The sequence below is a fragment of the Pseudophryne corroboree genome, chromosome 5 (genome assembly GCF_028390025.1).
Source record: "Pseudophryne corroboree isolate aPseCor3 chromosome 5, aPseCor3.hap2, whole genome shotgun sequence".
In the NCBI taxonomy this organism is placed as follows: Eukaryota; Metazoa; Chordata; class Amphibia; order Anura; family Myobatrachidae; genus Pseudophryne; species Pseudophryne corroboree.
Genome location: NC_086448.1, coordinates 782,811,449 through 782,829,262, shown reverse-complemented (window position 1 = coordinate 782,829,262; position 17,814 = coordinate 782,811,449). Strand labels below are relative to the sequence as shown.

Sequence of the window (17,814 nt, the reverse complement as noted above, 5' to 3'; positions counted from 1 at the left end):
TCAGCACACAAGCGCCATTTTCCCTCACAGCTCCGCTGGAAGGACGGCTCCCTGACTCTCCCCTGCAGTCCTGCTACAGAATCAGGGTAAAAAAGAGAAGGGGGGGCACTATTGGCAGCTTATAATAACAGCAGCTATAAGGGGAATAACACTTATATAAGGTTATCCCTGTATATATATATATATATATATATATATATATATATATATATATATATATATATATATAGGGCTTGGTGTGTGCTGGCAAACTCTCCCTCTGTCTCTCCAAAGGGCTAGTGGGGTCCTGTCCTCTATCAGAGCATTCCCTGTGTGTGTGCTGTGTGTCGGTACGTGTGTGTCGACATGTATGAGGAGGAAAATGATGTGGAGGCGGAGCAATTGCCTGTGTTAGTGATGTCACCCCCTAGGGAGTCGACACCTGACTGGATGATCGTATTTAAAGAATTACGTGAGAATGTCAGCAACTTGCAAAAAACTGTTGACGACATGAGACAGCCGGCAAATCAACTAGTGCCTGTCCAGGCGTCTCAGACACCGTCAGGGGCCTTAAAACGCCCGTTACCTCAGTGGGTCGACACAGACCCAGATACTGAGTCTAGTGTCGACGGTGAGGAGACAAACGTAATGTCCAGTAGGGCCACACGTTACATGATCACGGCAATGAAGGAGGCATTGAACATTTCTGACACTACAAGTACCACAAAGAAGGGTATTATGTGGGGTGTGAAAAAACTACCAATAGTTTTTCCTGAGTCAGATGAATTAAATGAGGTGTGTGATAAAGCGTGGGTTTCCCCCCGACAAAAAACTGCTAATTTCTAATAAATTATTGGCACTATATCCTTTCCTGCCAGAGGTTAGGGCGCGTTGGGAAACACCCCCTAGGGTAGATAAAGCGCTCACACGTTTATCTAAACAAGTAGCGTTACCGTCTCCTGATACGGCCGCCCTCAAGGAACCAGCTGATAGAAGGCTGGAAAATATCCTAAAAGGTATATACACACACATACTGGTGTTATACTGCGACCAGCAATCGCCTCAGCCTGGATGTGCAGTGCTGGAGTCGCGTGGTCGGATTCCCTGACTGAAAATATTGATACCCTGGACAGGGACAATATATTGCTAACTATAGAGCATTTGAAGGATGCATTATTATATATGCGTGATGCACAGAGGGATATTTGCACCCTGGCATCAAGAGTAAGTGCTATGTCCATTTCTACCAGAAGAGCGTTATGGACGCGACAGTGGTCAGGGGATGCGGATTCCAAACGACATATGGAAGTATTGCCGTATAAAGGGGAGGAGTTATTTGGGGCTGGTCTATCGGACCTGGTGGCCACGGCAACGGCTGGAAAGTCCACCTTTTTACCCCAGGTCACCTCACATCAGCAGAAAAAGACACCGTCTTTTCAAACTCAGTCCTTTCGTTCCCATAAGTACAAGCGAGCAAAAGGCCACTCATTTCTGCCCCGGGGCAGAGGAAGAGGAAAAAGACTGCACCATGCAGCCGCTTCCCAGGAGCAGAAGCCCTCCCCTGCTTCTGCCAAGTCTTCAGCATGACGCTGGGGCTTTACAAGCAGACTCAGACACGATGGGGGCACGTCTCAAGAATTTCAACGCGCAGTGGGCTCACTCGCAAGTGGACCCCTGGATTCTACAGGTAGTATCGCAGGGGTACAAACTGGAGTTCGAGGCGTTTCCCCCTCGCCGGTTCCTGAAGTCTGCTCTACCAAAGTCTCCCTCCGACAGGGAGGCAGTTTTGGATACCATTCACAAGCTGTATTCCCAGCAGGTGATAATCAAGGTACCCCTACAACAAGGAAAGGGGTATTATTCCACGCTATTTGTGGTACCGAAGCCGGACGGCTCGGTGAGACCAATTTTAAATCTGAAATCCTTGAACACTTACATAAAAAGGTTCAAATTCAAGATGGAGTCACTCAGAGCAGTGATAGCAAACCTGGAAGAAGGGGACTATATGGTGTCTCTGGACATCAAAGATGCTTATCTCCACGTCCCAATATACCCTTCTCACCAAGGGTACCTCAGGTTTGTAGTACAAAACTGTCATTATCAGTTTCAGACGCTGCCGTTTGGGTTATCCACGGCACCTCGGGTCTTTACCAAGGTAATGGCCGAAATGATGATTCTTCTTCGAAGAAAAGGCATCTTAATTATCCCTTACTTGGACGATCTCCTGATAAGGGCAAGGTCCAGGGAACAGTTAGAAGTCGGAGTTGGATAAGCCTGTAGTGTCACACTCAAAATTAAAAGTGGAAAAACACACTACAGGCTTATCCAACTTTGATGTAATGTCCTTAAAACAAGTCAAAATGAGGCTCAGTAGTGTGTGTGGCCTCCACGTGCCTGTATGACCTCCCTACAATGCCTGGGCATGCTCCTGATGAGGTGGCGGGTGGTCTCCTGAGGGATCTCCTCCCAGACCTGGACTAAAGCATCCGCCAACTCCTGGACAGTCTGTGGTGCAACATGGCGTTGGTGGATGGAGCGAGACATGATGTCCCAGATGTGCTCAATTGGATTCAGGTATGGGGAACGGGCGGGCCAGTCGATAGCATCAATGCCTTCGTCTTTCAGGAACTGCTGACACACTCCAGCCACATGAGGTCTAGCATTGTCTTGCATTAGGAGGAACCCAGGGCCAACCGCACCAGCATATGGTCTCACAAGGGGTCTGAGGATCTCATCTCGGTACCTAATGGCAGTCAGGCTACCTCTGGCGAGCACATGGAGGGCCGTGCGGCCCCCCCAAAGAAATGCCACCCCACACGATTACTGACCCACTGCCAAACCGGTCATGCTGGAGGATGTTGCAGGCAGCAGAACGTTCTCCTTTGCGTCTCCAGACTCTGTCACGTCTGTCACATGTGCTCAGTGAGAACCTGCTTTCATCTGTGAAGAGCACAGGGCGCCAGTGGCGAATTTGCCAATCTTGGTGTTCTCTTGCAAATGCCAAACGTCCTGCACAGTGTTGGGCTGTAAGCACAACCCCCACCTGTGGACGTCGGGCCCTCATACCACCCTCATGGAGCCTGTTTCTGATCGATGAGTAGACACATGCACATTTGTGGCTTGCTGGAGGTCATTTTGCAGGGCTCTGGCAGTGCTCCTCCTGTTCCTCCTTGCACAAAGGCGGAGGTAGCGGTCCTGCTGCTGGGTTGTTGCCCTCCTACGGCCTCCTCCACGCTTCCTGATGTACTGGCCTGTCTCCTGGTAGCGCCTCCATGCTCTGGACACTACGCTGACAGACACAGCAAACCTTCTTGCCACAGCTCGCATTGATGTGCCATCCTGGATGAGCTGCACTACCTGAGCCACTTGTGTGGGTTGTAGGGAGGTCATACAGGCACGTGGAGGCCACAGACACTACTGAGCCTCATTTTGACTTATTTTAAGGACATTACATCAAAGTTGGATCAGTCTGTAGTGTGTTTTTCCACTTTAATTTTGAGTGTGACTCCAAATTTAGACCTCCATGGGTTAATAAATTTGATTTCCATTGATAAATTTTGTGTGATTTTGTTGTCAGCACATTCAACTATGTAAAGAACAAAGTATTTAATAAGAATATTTCATTCATTCAGATCTAGGATGTGTTATTTTAGTGTTCCCTTTATTTTTTGAGGTGTGTGTGTGTGTGTGTGTGTGTGTGTGTGTGTGTGTGTGTGTGTGTGTGTGTGTGTGTGTGTGTGTGTGTGTGTGTATTAGATCGATCTATCTACCTACCTACCTACCTCCCTCCAATACTGCAGAAGAGTTAAAATGGGGCAAAACCTCACAGGAACCTACGCAGGGGGCATTGTAAATCCCCCTTTGGCAACATCACATGCCCAGATTTTTACTGGTACTCCTATATATACACAGGGACTTCTTGTGGTTTTGCATAATGAAGTCAATAATTACTTTTCTCAGCTCTGAGCGGATTCTCATTCAACTCATTCTCATTCAACATTCAACCAGGAAAAGGAAGCCAGTGTGGTTCACAAAAGAAGTATCAACTAGTGTGAAAGCAAAAAAGATGTCTTTTAGGAAATACAAACAGACTCAAAATAATAATGACAAAGAGGTGTATCTTGACAGACGGAAGGATGCTAAGAAAGTGATCAGACGTGCAAAGGCAGAAGCTGAGGCAAAAATGGCCCAGTCAGTAGATAAAGGGGGCAAAACCTTTTTAAGTATATAAGTGAAAGGAGAAAATCAAATGGAGGAATAATAAGACTTAAGACAGAGAGTGAGCATTTGGTGGAGGGTGACAAGGCAAAAGCAGATCACCTAAATAATTATTTTTGCTCAGTATTTACTACAGAAGAAGGGATGGGGCCACAGTTAAGTTGCAAGGACATTCATAAAAATAAGGTAGTTGAAAGTACATTTACAGAGGAAAGGGTCCTAACAGAACTTTCACAACTAAAAGTGGATAAATCAATGGGACCAGATGGGATACACCCAAGGATACTCAAAGAGCTAAAAGATGTGCTGGTTACACCGTTAACAGAATTATTTAACCAGTCACTAAATACAGGTGCTATTCCAGAGGACTGGAAAAGAGCAAATGTAGTTCCACTGCACAAAAGTGGAAGCAAGGAAGAAGCAAGTAACTACAGACCAGTAAGCCTTACATCAGTAGTGGAGAAAGTAATGGAAAAACTATAAAAAGAAAGAGTTGTGGAATATCTTAAATCAAACCACTTACAGGATCCAAAACAGCATGGATTTACTGGTGGGAGATCACGCCAAACAAATCTTATTGACTTTTTTGACTCTGTGACAAAATAGATCAAGAGGGAGCTGTAGATGTAGCATATCTAGACTTTAGTAAGGCATTTGACACTGTCCCACATCGCAGACTGCTAAATAACTTGAAAGCGTGGGGGTGGATTATAAAAAAGTTAAATGGATAAGAACCTGGTTGCAGGATAGGAAACAGACAGTTGTAGTTAATGGAGTGCAATCTATGGAGGGAAATGTTACCAGTGGAGTACCCCAGGGATCTGTACTTGGTCCAGTTCTCTTTAATATCTTTGTTGGTGACATTGCAGATGGTATTGAAGGGAAGGTATGCCATTTTTGCAGATGATACAAAGATATGCAACAGGGTAGACACACCGGGAGGGGTAAAACAAATGATTGATGACCTAGGTAGGCTTGAGAAATGGTCAAGAACGTGGCAACTACAGTTTAATGCTAAAAAATGCAAAATCATGCACTTGGGTCTCAAAAACCCAAAGGCTAAATATAGTATCAAGGATACTATAATGGAAACTACTGAGGAGGAAAGGGATTTAGGAGTCACTATTTCAAGTGACGTGAAGGCAGGAAAGCAATGCAACAAAGGAATGAGAAAGGCAAGTCAGATGCTTGGTTGCATAGGGAGAGGAATCAGTAGTAGGAAAAAAGAAGTAATAATGCCACTGTATAGGTCATTGGGGCGGCCCCATCTGGAATACTGTGTCCAGTTCTGGAGACCATATCTCCAGAAGGATATAAATACATTAGAGAGTGTACAAAGAAGGGCAACTAAAATGGTGCATAGCCTACATCACAAAACGTACCCGGAAAGGTTAAAAGATCTTAATATGTATAGTTTGGAGGAGAGAAGGGAAAGGGTGAACATGATAGAAACTTTCAAATATATCAAGGGTCTTAAAGTTCAGGAGGGAAACATTCTTCAAAGGAAGAGAAATATTAGAACTCGAGGACATACACTGAAACTGGAGGGGGGGGGGGGGGGTTCAGGGGAAATTTAAGGAAAAATTACTTCACAGAAAGGGTAGTGGATAAGTGGAATAGTCTCCCATCAGAGGTGGTAGAGGCTAAGACTGTAGAGCAATTTAAACATGCTTGGGATAGGCATACGAATATCCTTACAAAGAATTAAGGTTCAAAAAGGGTTGAGATTACCTAAAGGAAAAAAAAAAAAGAGGCAGACTAGATGGGCCAAGTGGTTCTTATCTGCCGTCAAATTCTATGTTTCTATGTAACTCAATAAACAATAGTACATTAAACAATATAAACACCCAAGTGTCCAGAATATGAAAGGTGCTTCCTTTTCCAGATTATTCTTTTGCTTTCTGTTTTAAAAGTGACATCCCACAGGGTTGTCACAAAAGGAGACCGTGGGAAACAAAGAGGTATATTCAATTGACCAGTTTTTAAATATAGCAGCTATGCAAGCAGTATTCAATACAAAAAAAAAACTATATATATATATATATATATATATATATATATATATATATATATATATATATATATATATATATATAATAATAATAATAATAATAATCTAAAGTTTTTTTTCTGCCCTCACAAATGGCGCAGATGGCTTTCATAAACATTGTCAGGATTGGGGTAAAAATAATCCCACACCCAAGAGGTGGCTTTTTTGGTTTTATGCCCAACATCGCAATGGCTTTCTTTTTATCACGGTCAACAAGTGCAGCCAATGGTGGCTGACTTACACAAGCAACATCATCATCAATAGCCACGCTGTCAAATAGTACCCACTTATCCCCCTCATCCTGTCCCACTTCCACACACAAATTCTCAATTTGTTTTAGGTCCTCCTCATCAGATTCATCACCATCTTTGCTTGTACTGCTCCCCACATGTGCAGATGGTTCAGAAATAGGGAGGCCAATCCCGGGCCATGTTTTCAATCCCGGGTATCGGGATTGAAAAATGGTCAATCCCGGGATCGGCTTTCAACTGTGTCCGGCCGTCCCCCACGCCCCGTCTCTCCCCACAGAAATAAATAAACTTACAAGACTACAGGGCCGGGCGGCGGATGGGTGCAGGGGGATTGGCTGATCCTGGGATTGGCCTCCCTATTCAGAAATGGTGGAAGGAGGTGAAAGAGGCTTCTCTATGAGGACAGTGTGAGAAATATCAACTGACGTGGACAGCCCTAAACGTTCCTCAAGAATGTCTGATGGTTCTGGTTCTGAATGCACAGTTTATATTACTGCCTCTGCAGATAACTTTATTTTAGATTTGTTTTTCTTTATCTCTCTAAAATTAAATTATTTTACATACGCTTGACTAAATCATCTACACCTCTGGGCATCGGCCTTAGCAGATGACGTTGACGGACTTGCATTGTCAATGTCATGACTAGTGGCAGCAGCTTCAGCACTAGTAGTAGCCTCCATTTCTATCAACACAAAGTGGGGCTGACCTTCACCGACAGCGTAGCACAAATGAGTCAGAAACGTAGTAATAATAATAATAATAATAATAATAATAATAATAATAATAATAATAATAATAATAATAATAATAATAATAATACACTGCGGTTGACTTCACCAACAGTGTCGCACAATACAGTACATGTACGAGTTGGAAATAATATACTGCAGTCTGACCGCCAGTGTCACAGTACTTATGAAAATAAAACACAAATTTTAAAGTACACTGGGATACAGAACAAACAAAAAAAAAATGGTATATATTTTTCATAATTATAATTTTAGGCTTTTTGTTTGTAGCTTTTGTTATTTTCATTTTACACTGGGGCAGAGCCCCTGGATGGACGTACAGATCAGCCCTTTCAGATACAGCAGACAGAGCACCCCTTTTTCAGATACAGATGACAAGAGAGGGAGTACACCAAAGTTCGGGGGGGGGGGGGAACCGAACCCGCTCATCTCTAGTAATTATGGATTAATTGAGCTAACTGAACATTTCCAATTACTTAAACAGTCGTTGGGCGTGGGGGTTATGGGCTCAAAAAGGTTTCCTAAAAATGTGGATTTTAGGAAAAATTGGACTTGCTCTTGATGGTGCTCAAAAAACAAACAAGCCGCCCCCTCCAAAATAATAAAATAAAATAAAAAACCTGTCACTCAGCTGAATAAACATCTTGCCCCTGCAGGAAAACCCCCCAGTGGCGCGAGATGTTTGGATAACGAGCACCCCATTGAATATGCCCCATAACGTATCATGGTTTGTACTTACAGTATGCAAACAATTTCCCACTTACACAAAATATAACATGAAGGTAATAAAAACACACATCTAACTAGTTGAATCTCCTACCGGAATAAAATAATTTTAGGCGCATCAACATGGTAGAAGAACACAATGGTAACGTAGGCCTTCAATCAGTAAGAAGATCCACCCCTCCCTTCTGTTTTCGCCGAAAAACGCCCAAATCAGGATACCTACCTAGCCCCTTAACAAGTTGCCAAAAATGAATCTTTTCTCTCCGTATTGCCTAAAGCAGTTCCCTCCTGCACTATTTGTAAACCTGCATTTTGCTGCATTTTTATAGGCTCATTTATCAATGAGTGATAAATTTCACTGTGAGTGATAAACTGCACCAGCCAATCAGCTGTCATTTTCCAAACACAGTCTGTAACATGGCAGTTAGGAGCTGATTGGCTGGCGCAATTTATCACTCACGGTGAAATGTATCACTCATTGATAAATGAGACCATTAATCTGCAAATATCTCTGGGATGACCATAATATAGTCATCTGCTGCATGGTGGGTTCTGGGTAGAAACATTTCCAGCCAGATGCCTACCAAGGCAAAAATCCTGCAGGACGGTGTGAGACTTTACTCATGAAATACTGTTGTGTCTCATGAATATTAGATCATCCCCTCCCCAAAGTGCGGCATCCACGGTGTACAGGTGGCCGTCTAACCGTAGAATTTGGAATGGTAATGGTGTCTTATCCCATTACCATAGCGCTCAAGCAGGGATTATCCAGTATTATTTATAGAAGCTGGTCACGGGACACTGAAAGTAGGATTGTGTAGTTAGACTGTCCATTCTCACCATACGGATCTCACATCCACAGTTCTCTATAGTATACCTAAAGATAACTGCTCACATACTGAAGGGTAGATGTATCAAACCTTTATGACAGATAAAGTGGAGCTGTTGCCCATAGTTACCAATCAGCTTTGAAATACAATTTATCTAGCACAGCCGAGGGATGGCCATCGGTGGGCTGTCCATCGATGGTTGCCAGCGATGATCTAATCGGTGATAACCTTCGATGGCACATAAACCATCTATGGCGAACCATCGATGGTGTGCACCACTCGACGGCCACCGCTGAAATATGCTGGCTGTGCCGCGGGCCAATAAAAACATGGGGGTGGGGCTTAGCGGGTGTCAGAGGCGGAGCTCCGTGTCCCTACACCTCACAAAGATAAATAAATATTTGTTTATGTTCTGCTATCGATGGAGGGAAACCATCTGGCTCTCTCCCACCGATGGCAGAAGCATTAAACATTGGCCATAAACCATCGATGACTAGGAATCATCGATGGTCGATGTCCATCCCTAGCACAGCCTATAAAATCACACTGAGGGGTAAATGGGTTCTAAAAATGAAAAGTGGTGATGTTGGCCATAGCAACCAATCAGATCCCGTCTATCATTTCTCTGTTGCAGCCTAGAAAATAACAGACAGAATCTGATTGGTTGCTATAAGCAGCATCACCACTTTTTAATTTTAGAAGCTTTAGTAAACATACCAGAGTGTGTTGTAATGAAATGGATACGTTTGTGGCTAAAGACATGTGGCGGGATGTACTAAAGCCAAAAATGCGACCAAAACTCTGAAAATCCTGTTTTTCCTGCATTCTCGTGTGTACCAAGCTACGGAATGCGATACATTTCCGGAGCTTAGACCCGGCTGGAAAAGCCATCTTTATGTGGCATTACCCAATACAAGCCTATGGGCTTCTTTTCACATTGGCGCTCACAATTGGATCCCTCCCAGCACCCCCCGCAGCGGCGCACGTCACTTTGACCAGGCAAAGAAGGACTACCGGGTCCTAAACCCGGAAGTCCTCATCGGGAGAGCTGGGCAAAAAGTGGCGAGATGTATCGCACTGCGGATGCGATAATTAGTACATTCCGCCCGTTATTGTGAAAGAAAAAAAATAGATCTGACAGATCTGGACAGAAGGTTCTTCAAATTTGGGATCTATTTTGATACATATGAAAAGACCACTTTAGGGGCAAATCACTTGCCCAGCCACCACGTCTTTGCGTGTTAAAAGCAGGACATTTATAACAGCAACATTATTGAAAGCAAAACACGCTTCTATTTACCTCTAAACTTCGACAAAAGAAAAAAGTTTTTGAGCAAATAATAAAATACATTTGAGAATACACAGTCACACAACCATCACTAATAGCATCAGACACGGCCCAATTCCCACAGGGACAATGGACGATTGTGTGTGCATCATCCCTGCAGTACAGAACAAAGCATGTAGCTGCAGCAGCTGATTGCAGGTTTCACTCACATAGGTCACAGGCACTGATCTGCACATATGTCTTTGCTGCAAGTGGAATTAAACCTGAAAAAATAAGATTTTACTCACCGGTAAATCTATTTCTCGTAGTCCGTAGTGGATGCTGGGGACTCCGTAAGGACCATGGGGAATAGACTGGCTCCGCAGGAGACTGGGCACTCTAAGAAAGAATTAGGACTACTGGTGTGCACTAGCTCCTCCCTCTATGCCCCTCCTCCAGACCTCAGTTATGGAAACTGTGCCCGGAAGAGCTGACATTACAAGGAAAGGATTTTGGAATCCAGGGTAAGACTCATACCAGCCACACCGTATAACTTGTGAGAACATACCCAGTTAACAGTATGAACAACAACAGAGCATCAACAAACGGATGCCAACATAACATAACCCTTAATTAAGCAATAACAATATACAAGTATTGCAGAAGAAGTCTGCACTTGGGACGGGCGCCCAGCATCCACTACGGACTACAAGAAATAGATTTACCGGTGAGTAAAATCTTATTTTCTCTAACATCCTAGTGGATGCTGGGGACTCCGTAAGGACCATGGGGATTATACCAAAGCTCCCAAACGGGCGGGAGAGTGCGGATGACTCTGCAGCACCGAATGGGCAAACACAAGGTCCTCCTCAGCCAGGGTATCAAACTTGTAGAATTTTGCAAAAATGTTTGAACCCGACCAAGTAGCTGCTCGGCAAAGCTGTAATGCAGAGACCCCTCAGGCAGCCGCCCAAGAAGAGCCCACCTCCCTTGTGGAATGGGCTTTTACCGATTTTGGATGCGGCAATCCAGCCGCAGAATGAGCCTGCTGAACCGTGTTACAGATCCAGCGAGCAATAGTTTGCTTTGAAGCAGGAGCACCCAGCTTGTTGGATGCATACAGAATAAACAGCAAATCAGTTTTCCTGACTCTAGCCGTTCTGGCAACGTAAATCTTCAAAGCCCTGACTACATCTAGTAACCTGGAATCCTCCAAGTCACGAGTAGCCGCAGGCACCACAATAGGTTGGTTCAAATGAAAAGATGACACCACCTTCGGCAGAAATTGCGGACGAGTCCGTAATCCTGCCCTGTCCATATGGAAAACCAGATAGGGGCTTTTACATGATAAAGCCGCCAATTCTGACACACGCCTAGCCGAAGCTAAGGCCAATAGCATGACCACTTTCCACGCGAGATATTTTAACTCCACGGTCTTAAGTGGCTCAAACCAGTGAGAATTCAGGAAACTCAACACCACGTTAAGATCCCAAGGTGCCAACTGGTGGCACAAAAGGGGGCTGGATATGCAGCACTCCCTATACAACGTCTGGACTTCAGGAAGTCAGTTCTTTTTGAAAGAAAATGGATAGGGCCGAAACCTGGACCCTAATGGAACCCAATTTCAGGCCCAATGTCACTCCCGACTGTAGGAAGTGAAGGAAACTGCCCAGCTGGAATTCCTCCGTAGAGGCATTCCTGGCCTCACACCAAGCAACATTTTTTCCGCCATATACGGTGAAAATGTTTAGCCGTCACCTCCTTCCTAGCCTTTATCCGTGTAGGAATAACCTCATCCGGAATGCCTTTTTCTGCCAGGATCCGGCGTTCAACCGCCATGCCAACAAACGCAGCCGCGGTAAGTCTTGGAACAGACAGGGCCCCTGCTGCAACAAGTCCTGTCTGAGAGGCAGAGGCTATGGGTCCTCTGTGAGCATTTATTGCAGATCTGGATACCAAGTCCTTCTTGGCCAATCCGGAACAATGAGTATTGTTCTCACTCCTCTTTTCCTTATGATTCTCATCACCTTGGGTATGAGAGGAAGAGAAGGAAACACATAAACCGACTGGAACATCCACGGTGTCACCAGTGCGTCTACAGCTATCGCCTGAGGGTGTCTTGACCTGGCGCAATACCTCTATAGCTTTTTGTTGAGGCGGGATGCCATCATGTCCACCTGTGGCAGTTCCCACCGACCTACAATCTGCACGAAGACTTCTTGATGAAGTCTCCACTCTCCCTGGTGGAGGTCGTGCATGCTGAGGAAGTCTGCTTCCCAGTTGTCCACTCCCGGAATGAACACTGCTGACAGTGCTCGTACGTGATTCTCCGCCCATCGAAGAATTCCGGTGGCTTCCGCCATCGCCACCCTGCTTCTTGTGCCACCTTGGCGGTTTACATGAGCCACTGCGGTGATGTTGTCTGATTGAATCCGCACCGATTGGTTGCGAAGCAGGGTCTCCGCTTGACTTAGGGCGTTGTATATGGCCCTTAATTTCAGGATATTGATGTGAAGGCAAGTCTCCTGACGTGACCACAGCCCTTGAAAATTTCGTCCCTATGCGACTGCCTCCCACCCTCGGAGGCTTGCATCCGTGGTCACCAGGACCCAGTCCTGAATGCCCAATATGCGACCTTCGCGAAGGTGAGCACTCTGCAGCCACCACAGGAGAGACACCCTGGCCCAGGGGGATAGGGTGATTAACCGAAGCATCTGAAGATGTGATCCGGACCACTTGTCCAGCAAGTCCCATTGGAAGGTCCTCTCATGGAACCTGCCGAAGGGAATGGCCTCGTATGATGCCACCATCCTTCCCAGGACTCGAGTGCAGTGATGCACTGACACCTGTTTTGGTTTTAATAGATTCCTGACCAGTGTCACGAGCTCCTGAGCTCTCTCTATTGGGAGATAAACCCTTTTCTGGTCTGTGTCTAGGATCATGCCTAGGAGAGGCAGATGAGCTGTAGGAACCAACTGCGTACCGACACACCACACACGTACCGACACACCACACACACAGGGGATGCTCTATATGAAGACCGTTCCCCCACAAGGCCCTTTGGAGAGACCGAGAGAGAGTATGCCAGCACACACCCCAGCGCTATATGACCCAGGAATCACACAGTAACTTAGTGTTAACCCAGTAGCTGCTGGATATATTGTTTTTACGCCAAATTAATGTGCCCCACCCTCTCTTTTTCCCCCTCTTCTATCGTGCTTCTGCAGACGAGAGCCTGGGGAGCTTCCTCTCAGCGGAGCTGTGGAGAGAAAATGGCGCTGGTGAGTGCTGAGGAAGAAGCCCCGCCCCCTCAGCGGCAGGCTTCTGTCCCGCGATTTTGTGTAAAAATAATGGCGGGGGCTCATGCATATTACAGTGCCCAGCTGTATATATGCTGCTTTTTGCCAGGAGGTACTCAATTGCTGCCCAGGGCGCCCCCCCCCCCCCCCCCTGCGCCCTGCACCCTACAGTGACCGGAGTGTATGGGTTAGTGTGGGAGCAATGGCGCACAGCTGCAGTGCTGTGCGCTACCTCATATGAAGACAGGAGTCTTCTGCCGCTGATTTTGACGTCTTCTTGCTTCACCCGCCGGCTTCTGTCTTCTGGCTCTGCGAGGGAGACGGCGGCGCGGCTCCGGGAACGGACGACCAAGGTTAAGATCCTGTGTTCGATCCCTCTGGAGCCAATGGTGTCCAGTAGCCTAAGAAGCGCAACCTAGTCGCAGTGAGTAGGGCTGCTTCTCTCCCCTCAGTCCCACGTAGCAGAGAGTCTGTTGCCAGCAGAAGCTCTCTGAAAATAAAAAAACCTAACTAAAATACTTTCTTATTAGCAAGCGCAGGAGAGCTCACTAAAATGCACCCAGCTCCGTCCGGGCACAGATTCTAACGGAGGTCTGGAGGAGGGGCATAGAGGGAGGAGCCAGTGCACACCAGTAGTCCTAATTCTTTCTTAGAGTGCCCAGTCTCCTGCGGAGCCCGTCTATTCCCCATGGTCCTTACGGAGTCCCCAGCATCCACTAGGACGTTAGAGAAATTATTATATTTTGATAGGCTGGATGTTTTCTGTATTACAGTAGCTTTTCATGGCTTTTTATTCAGCAAACGAGCTCAACAGTAGTTGCAAAGCAATCAAAAGAAAATCCCATAACCTAAGTCACTGACTTGGATCCATAAACAACTGAACAGTAAGCAGTACTGCGCAATACCAAAGCTGTCTCTACCTAGCTGCAAGACTGCAATACAAAAATAAGTAAAACTGCCATTGACCCAGGTTATGTTGACTGCAGACTGAAATGTCAGCATCTCGTAAAGCAGAAGTGCTCATTATATGAAGACAAAGCAAATTACATGAAAAAGGCTATTTTCCAATTGTCTATGTTTTTATTTATTTTCTTTTTTCTTATAAAAATTTTTATTGAAGCATCGTGCGTCAGGTTTTCACATAGTATGACGATCTGTAACGCAGTTATTGGAATCCAAACCTTACATGTGATAACAATCATGATCATCCAGAAGGAATTTATTTTTCTTTTTAATATAAGCAAATGATCTAATGGAGTCCATTGGTACATGGGAAGGGTTTTAACAGAAATGTGGCATAAGACAGAGAGCAACATAGTAATGATTTTCCCTAGTACATGGTTCTAATTTTTAAGGAAAATAAGGATGCACAGTTCACACTCCTGTGATATAGAAACACAAAAGCCAATCTATACCGGGATCCCTAAGCATTATATTCAAGCAGCGTTACCATATTTGGGAAGACCTAGTAGAGGAAACATTGCAAATGTAAAATTTTATGCCACCATCATCTCTCCTGCTTTGTGGGGTGTGCGATTAGTGGGTAAACCCACACAGGAAAGTGGGTGGATTAGAGAGAGGTTTTGGAAGAATTAGGAGTGCGGTTTTAACAGATCAGAGTTGGGCTTATTCTGTCAGAAGTAGTCTTGGGACGTATGCATTATACCGCTTTACTACAGATAGCGCTGGAATCTATCCCAGGGTCTCCTGAATAGAAATTCCTGATCCCAGCCACCTCTCCATTCACTATCTGAAAATCGGCACAGCTACTTAGCCTCCCCCCATCGGAGCGATTTGTGAATGTGTGGCTGAGCTGCGAAGGCTGTCGCCATGGGAACAAGGCATCCACACTCAGATGACGCTGAAGGCCTGACCTGATGATGTCAGAGTCGCTGAAAAAGCCAGGAAAACAACCGCACAGAGAGTAAGAAAGGAGGGGGGATAAAAGATCTCTTTTCAGAGTATACCTGGCATAGAATACCTACAGTACAGTAGTTCGTTAATGCCAAACATGAGACCAGAGACTTTTCTCAAATAGCGCAGACTAGGTGACGTTGCCCATAGCAACCATATATATTATAGTGGCAATTTATTTAGCAAAATTAGAAAATTAAATGAAACCTCTGAAAATGGGCACTGCGACCACTTCAGTTTCTTATCAGTCTAATCTAAATAAATTAGTCAAAAATATATTTAAAAAAAATAAAAGCGTAAACCCAGCGGAATCCAGCAACAGCCATATACAGGGCAGGAAGATTCACTGGATTTACCAAGGCAGTACCCTGCTGTAACTTATGCATTTGCCGCAGCCTTAATGCAGATGAAAACACTTAATTTTGACCTTTGATAAATATCCCCCTAAGTGTAACCACATTGTTTAGGGTGAATTTTACTGTATTAGCTTTTATAATGTCACTATTACTGCACAGCTCCCCTTTCCAACCTGTGACTCGCACCAGGGGTCTGGAACTGGTGCTGCTAGAACAGCGCCACTCTTCTGGGAAACACTTTCCACAAGGGTGGTCATTCCGAGTTGAACGCTCGCTGCCGATTTTCGCAGCACAGCGATCAGGCTAAAAATCGGCTGTACTGCGCATGCGTATGGGCCGCAGTACGCACGTGCGAAGTACTTTCACACAAAACTATGCAAAACAAGCCATGCGAGGGGACGCGGTACACTTATATGTATCCATGTCGACATATACACACAAAAAAACAAATGAAAACACGCATGTTGGTATTTTGGCCTGTCGGAATTTTACATGTCGGGATTTTGACCGTGTCGGGATTTTGACCGTCGGTCAACTGCTGTCGGGATTTCGACAGTCGGTATTTTGATTGGAGGTATTTCATACCGATCCCTATGATAGCTAGGTGGCACCTGTGCAGAGGAATGGCACATCAAAGCTTGGAGAGCCACCAGATGCAGCCAGGATCACTTCCAGGTCACGGCCTACTCACACGTTGCACAGAGGAGCCGGCCCAAAGACTGTTGTGAAATTGCCCTGACCATACATTTCTTATTGTTGCAACAAAGTATGAAACTTACTAAGGCAAAATTGCACATTTTCATAATCCGATCCCTACAAGCATAGTCTCCGGTCCCTGACAGCATGAGGAATTTTAAATGTCATCATCAACACACAGGTTTCCATGGGCCCGATTCAATTCAATGTTAAAAGCAGAGCTATTGGACTGGCCACGATGTTAAGCCTGACTAGATGATTCTGCTCACATAGTGAGCCTGATCCAGCGTGCAATTGACTGCTTTGAAGCAGGACACCCAATATTATTGGGATCATAGAGAACGAACAGAGAGTCTGATTTCCTGTGACGAGCTGTTCTCTTTACATACTCCTTCAAAGCCCTCACAACATCCGAAGACTTTGAAGTAGCAGAGGTGTCCGTAAAAACCGGAACCACAATATATGTTGGTTAATGTGAAACGAGGGCACCACCTTAGGAAGAAATAGCTGACGAGTCCTGAGTTCAGCTCTGCCCTCATAGAAAATTAGGTAGGGGCTCTTGTAAGCCAACGCCCCCAACTCCGACACACGCCTTGCAGAAGCCAAGGCCAACAGTGTGATGGTCTTCCACGCAAGGTACTTTACGTCTACCTCCTGTAACGGTTCAAACCAGTTCGATTGGAGGAACTGCAGCACCAAGTTGAGATCCCAAGGTGCCGTGGGAGGCACAAAGGGAGGTTGGATGTGCAGAACACCTTTCAAGAACGTCTGGACCTCAGGGAGAGAAGCCAATTGTTTCTGAAAGAAAATAGACAAGGCCAAAATCTGAACTTTTATGGAGCCTAGACGTAAGCCCGCATCCACTCCCTACTGCAGAAAAAGCAGGAAACGTCCCAGATGAAATTCCACCGCAGAATATGGTCTGCTCTCACACCAAGAGACATATTTCCTCCAGGTACGGTGGTAATGTTTAAACGTTACCCCCTTTCTGGCTTGGATCATAGTCGGGATGACCTTGTCAGGAATCCCTCTCCTGGCTAGAATCAGCCGTTCAACTTCCATGCCGTTAAACGTAGCCACGGTAAGTCTTGATAGACAAACGGGCCCTGTTGCAGAAGATCCTCGCGAAGAGGTAGAGGCCACGGATCTTCGAGGAGCATCTCTAGAAGATCCGCATAGCAGACCCTTCGTGGCCAGTCCGGAGCAATGAGGATTGCTTGAACCTTTTCCCTTTTTATTCTTTTTAGAATTCTTGGGATCAGAGGAAGTGGAGGTAACACGTACACCAGCTGGTAGACCGTCTACCGCCACTGCTCGTGGGTCTCTCGACCTGGAACAATACCGCTGGAGCTTCTTGTTGAGTCGAGTGGCCGTCATGTCCATTTGTGGATATCCCCGCCGACATGTCAACCACCGGAACACCTCTGGGTGAAGGCCCCATTCCCCCGGGCGCAGATCGTGTCTGCTGAGGAAGTCTGC

At 45.6% G+C, this 17,814-nt stretch overlaps 1 protein-coding gene across 2 annotated transcripts in view; it reads right to left on the bottom strand.

Moving 5' to 3' along the window:
• The window catches only part of TSPAN13 (tetraspanin 13), a 102,428-nt gene that overhangs the window by 64,295 nt on the left and 20,319 nt on the right, over nucleotides 1–17,814 (bottom strand). The window lies entirely within an intron of this gene.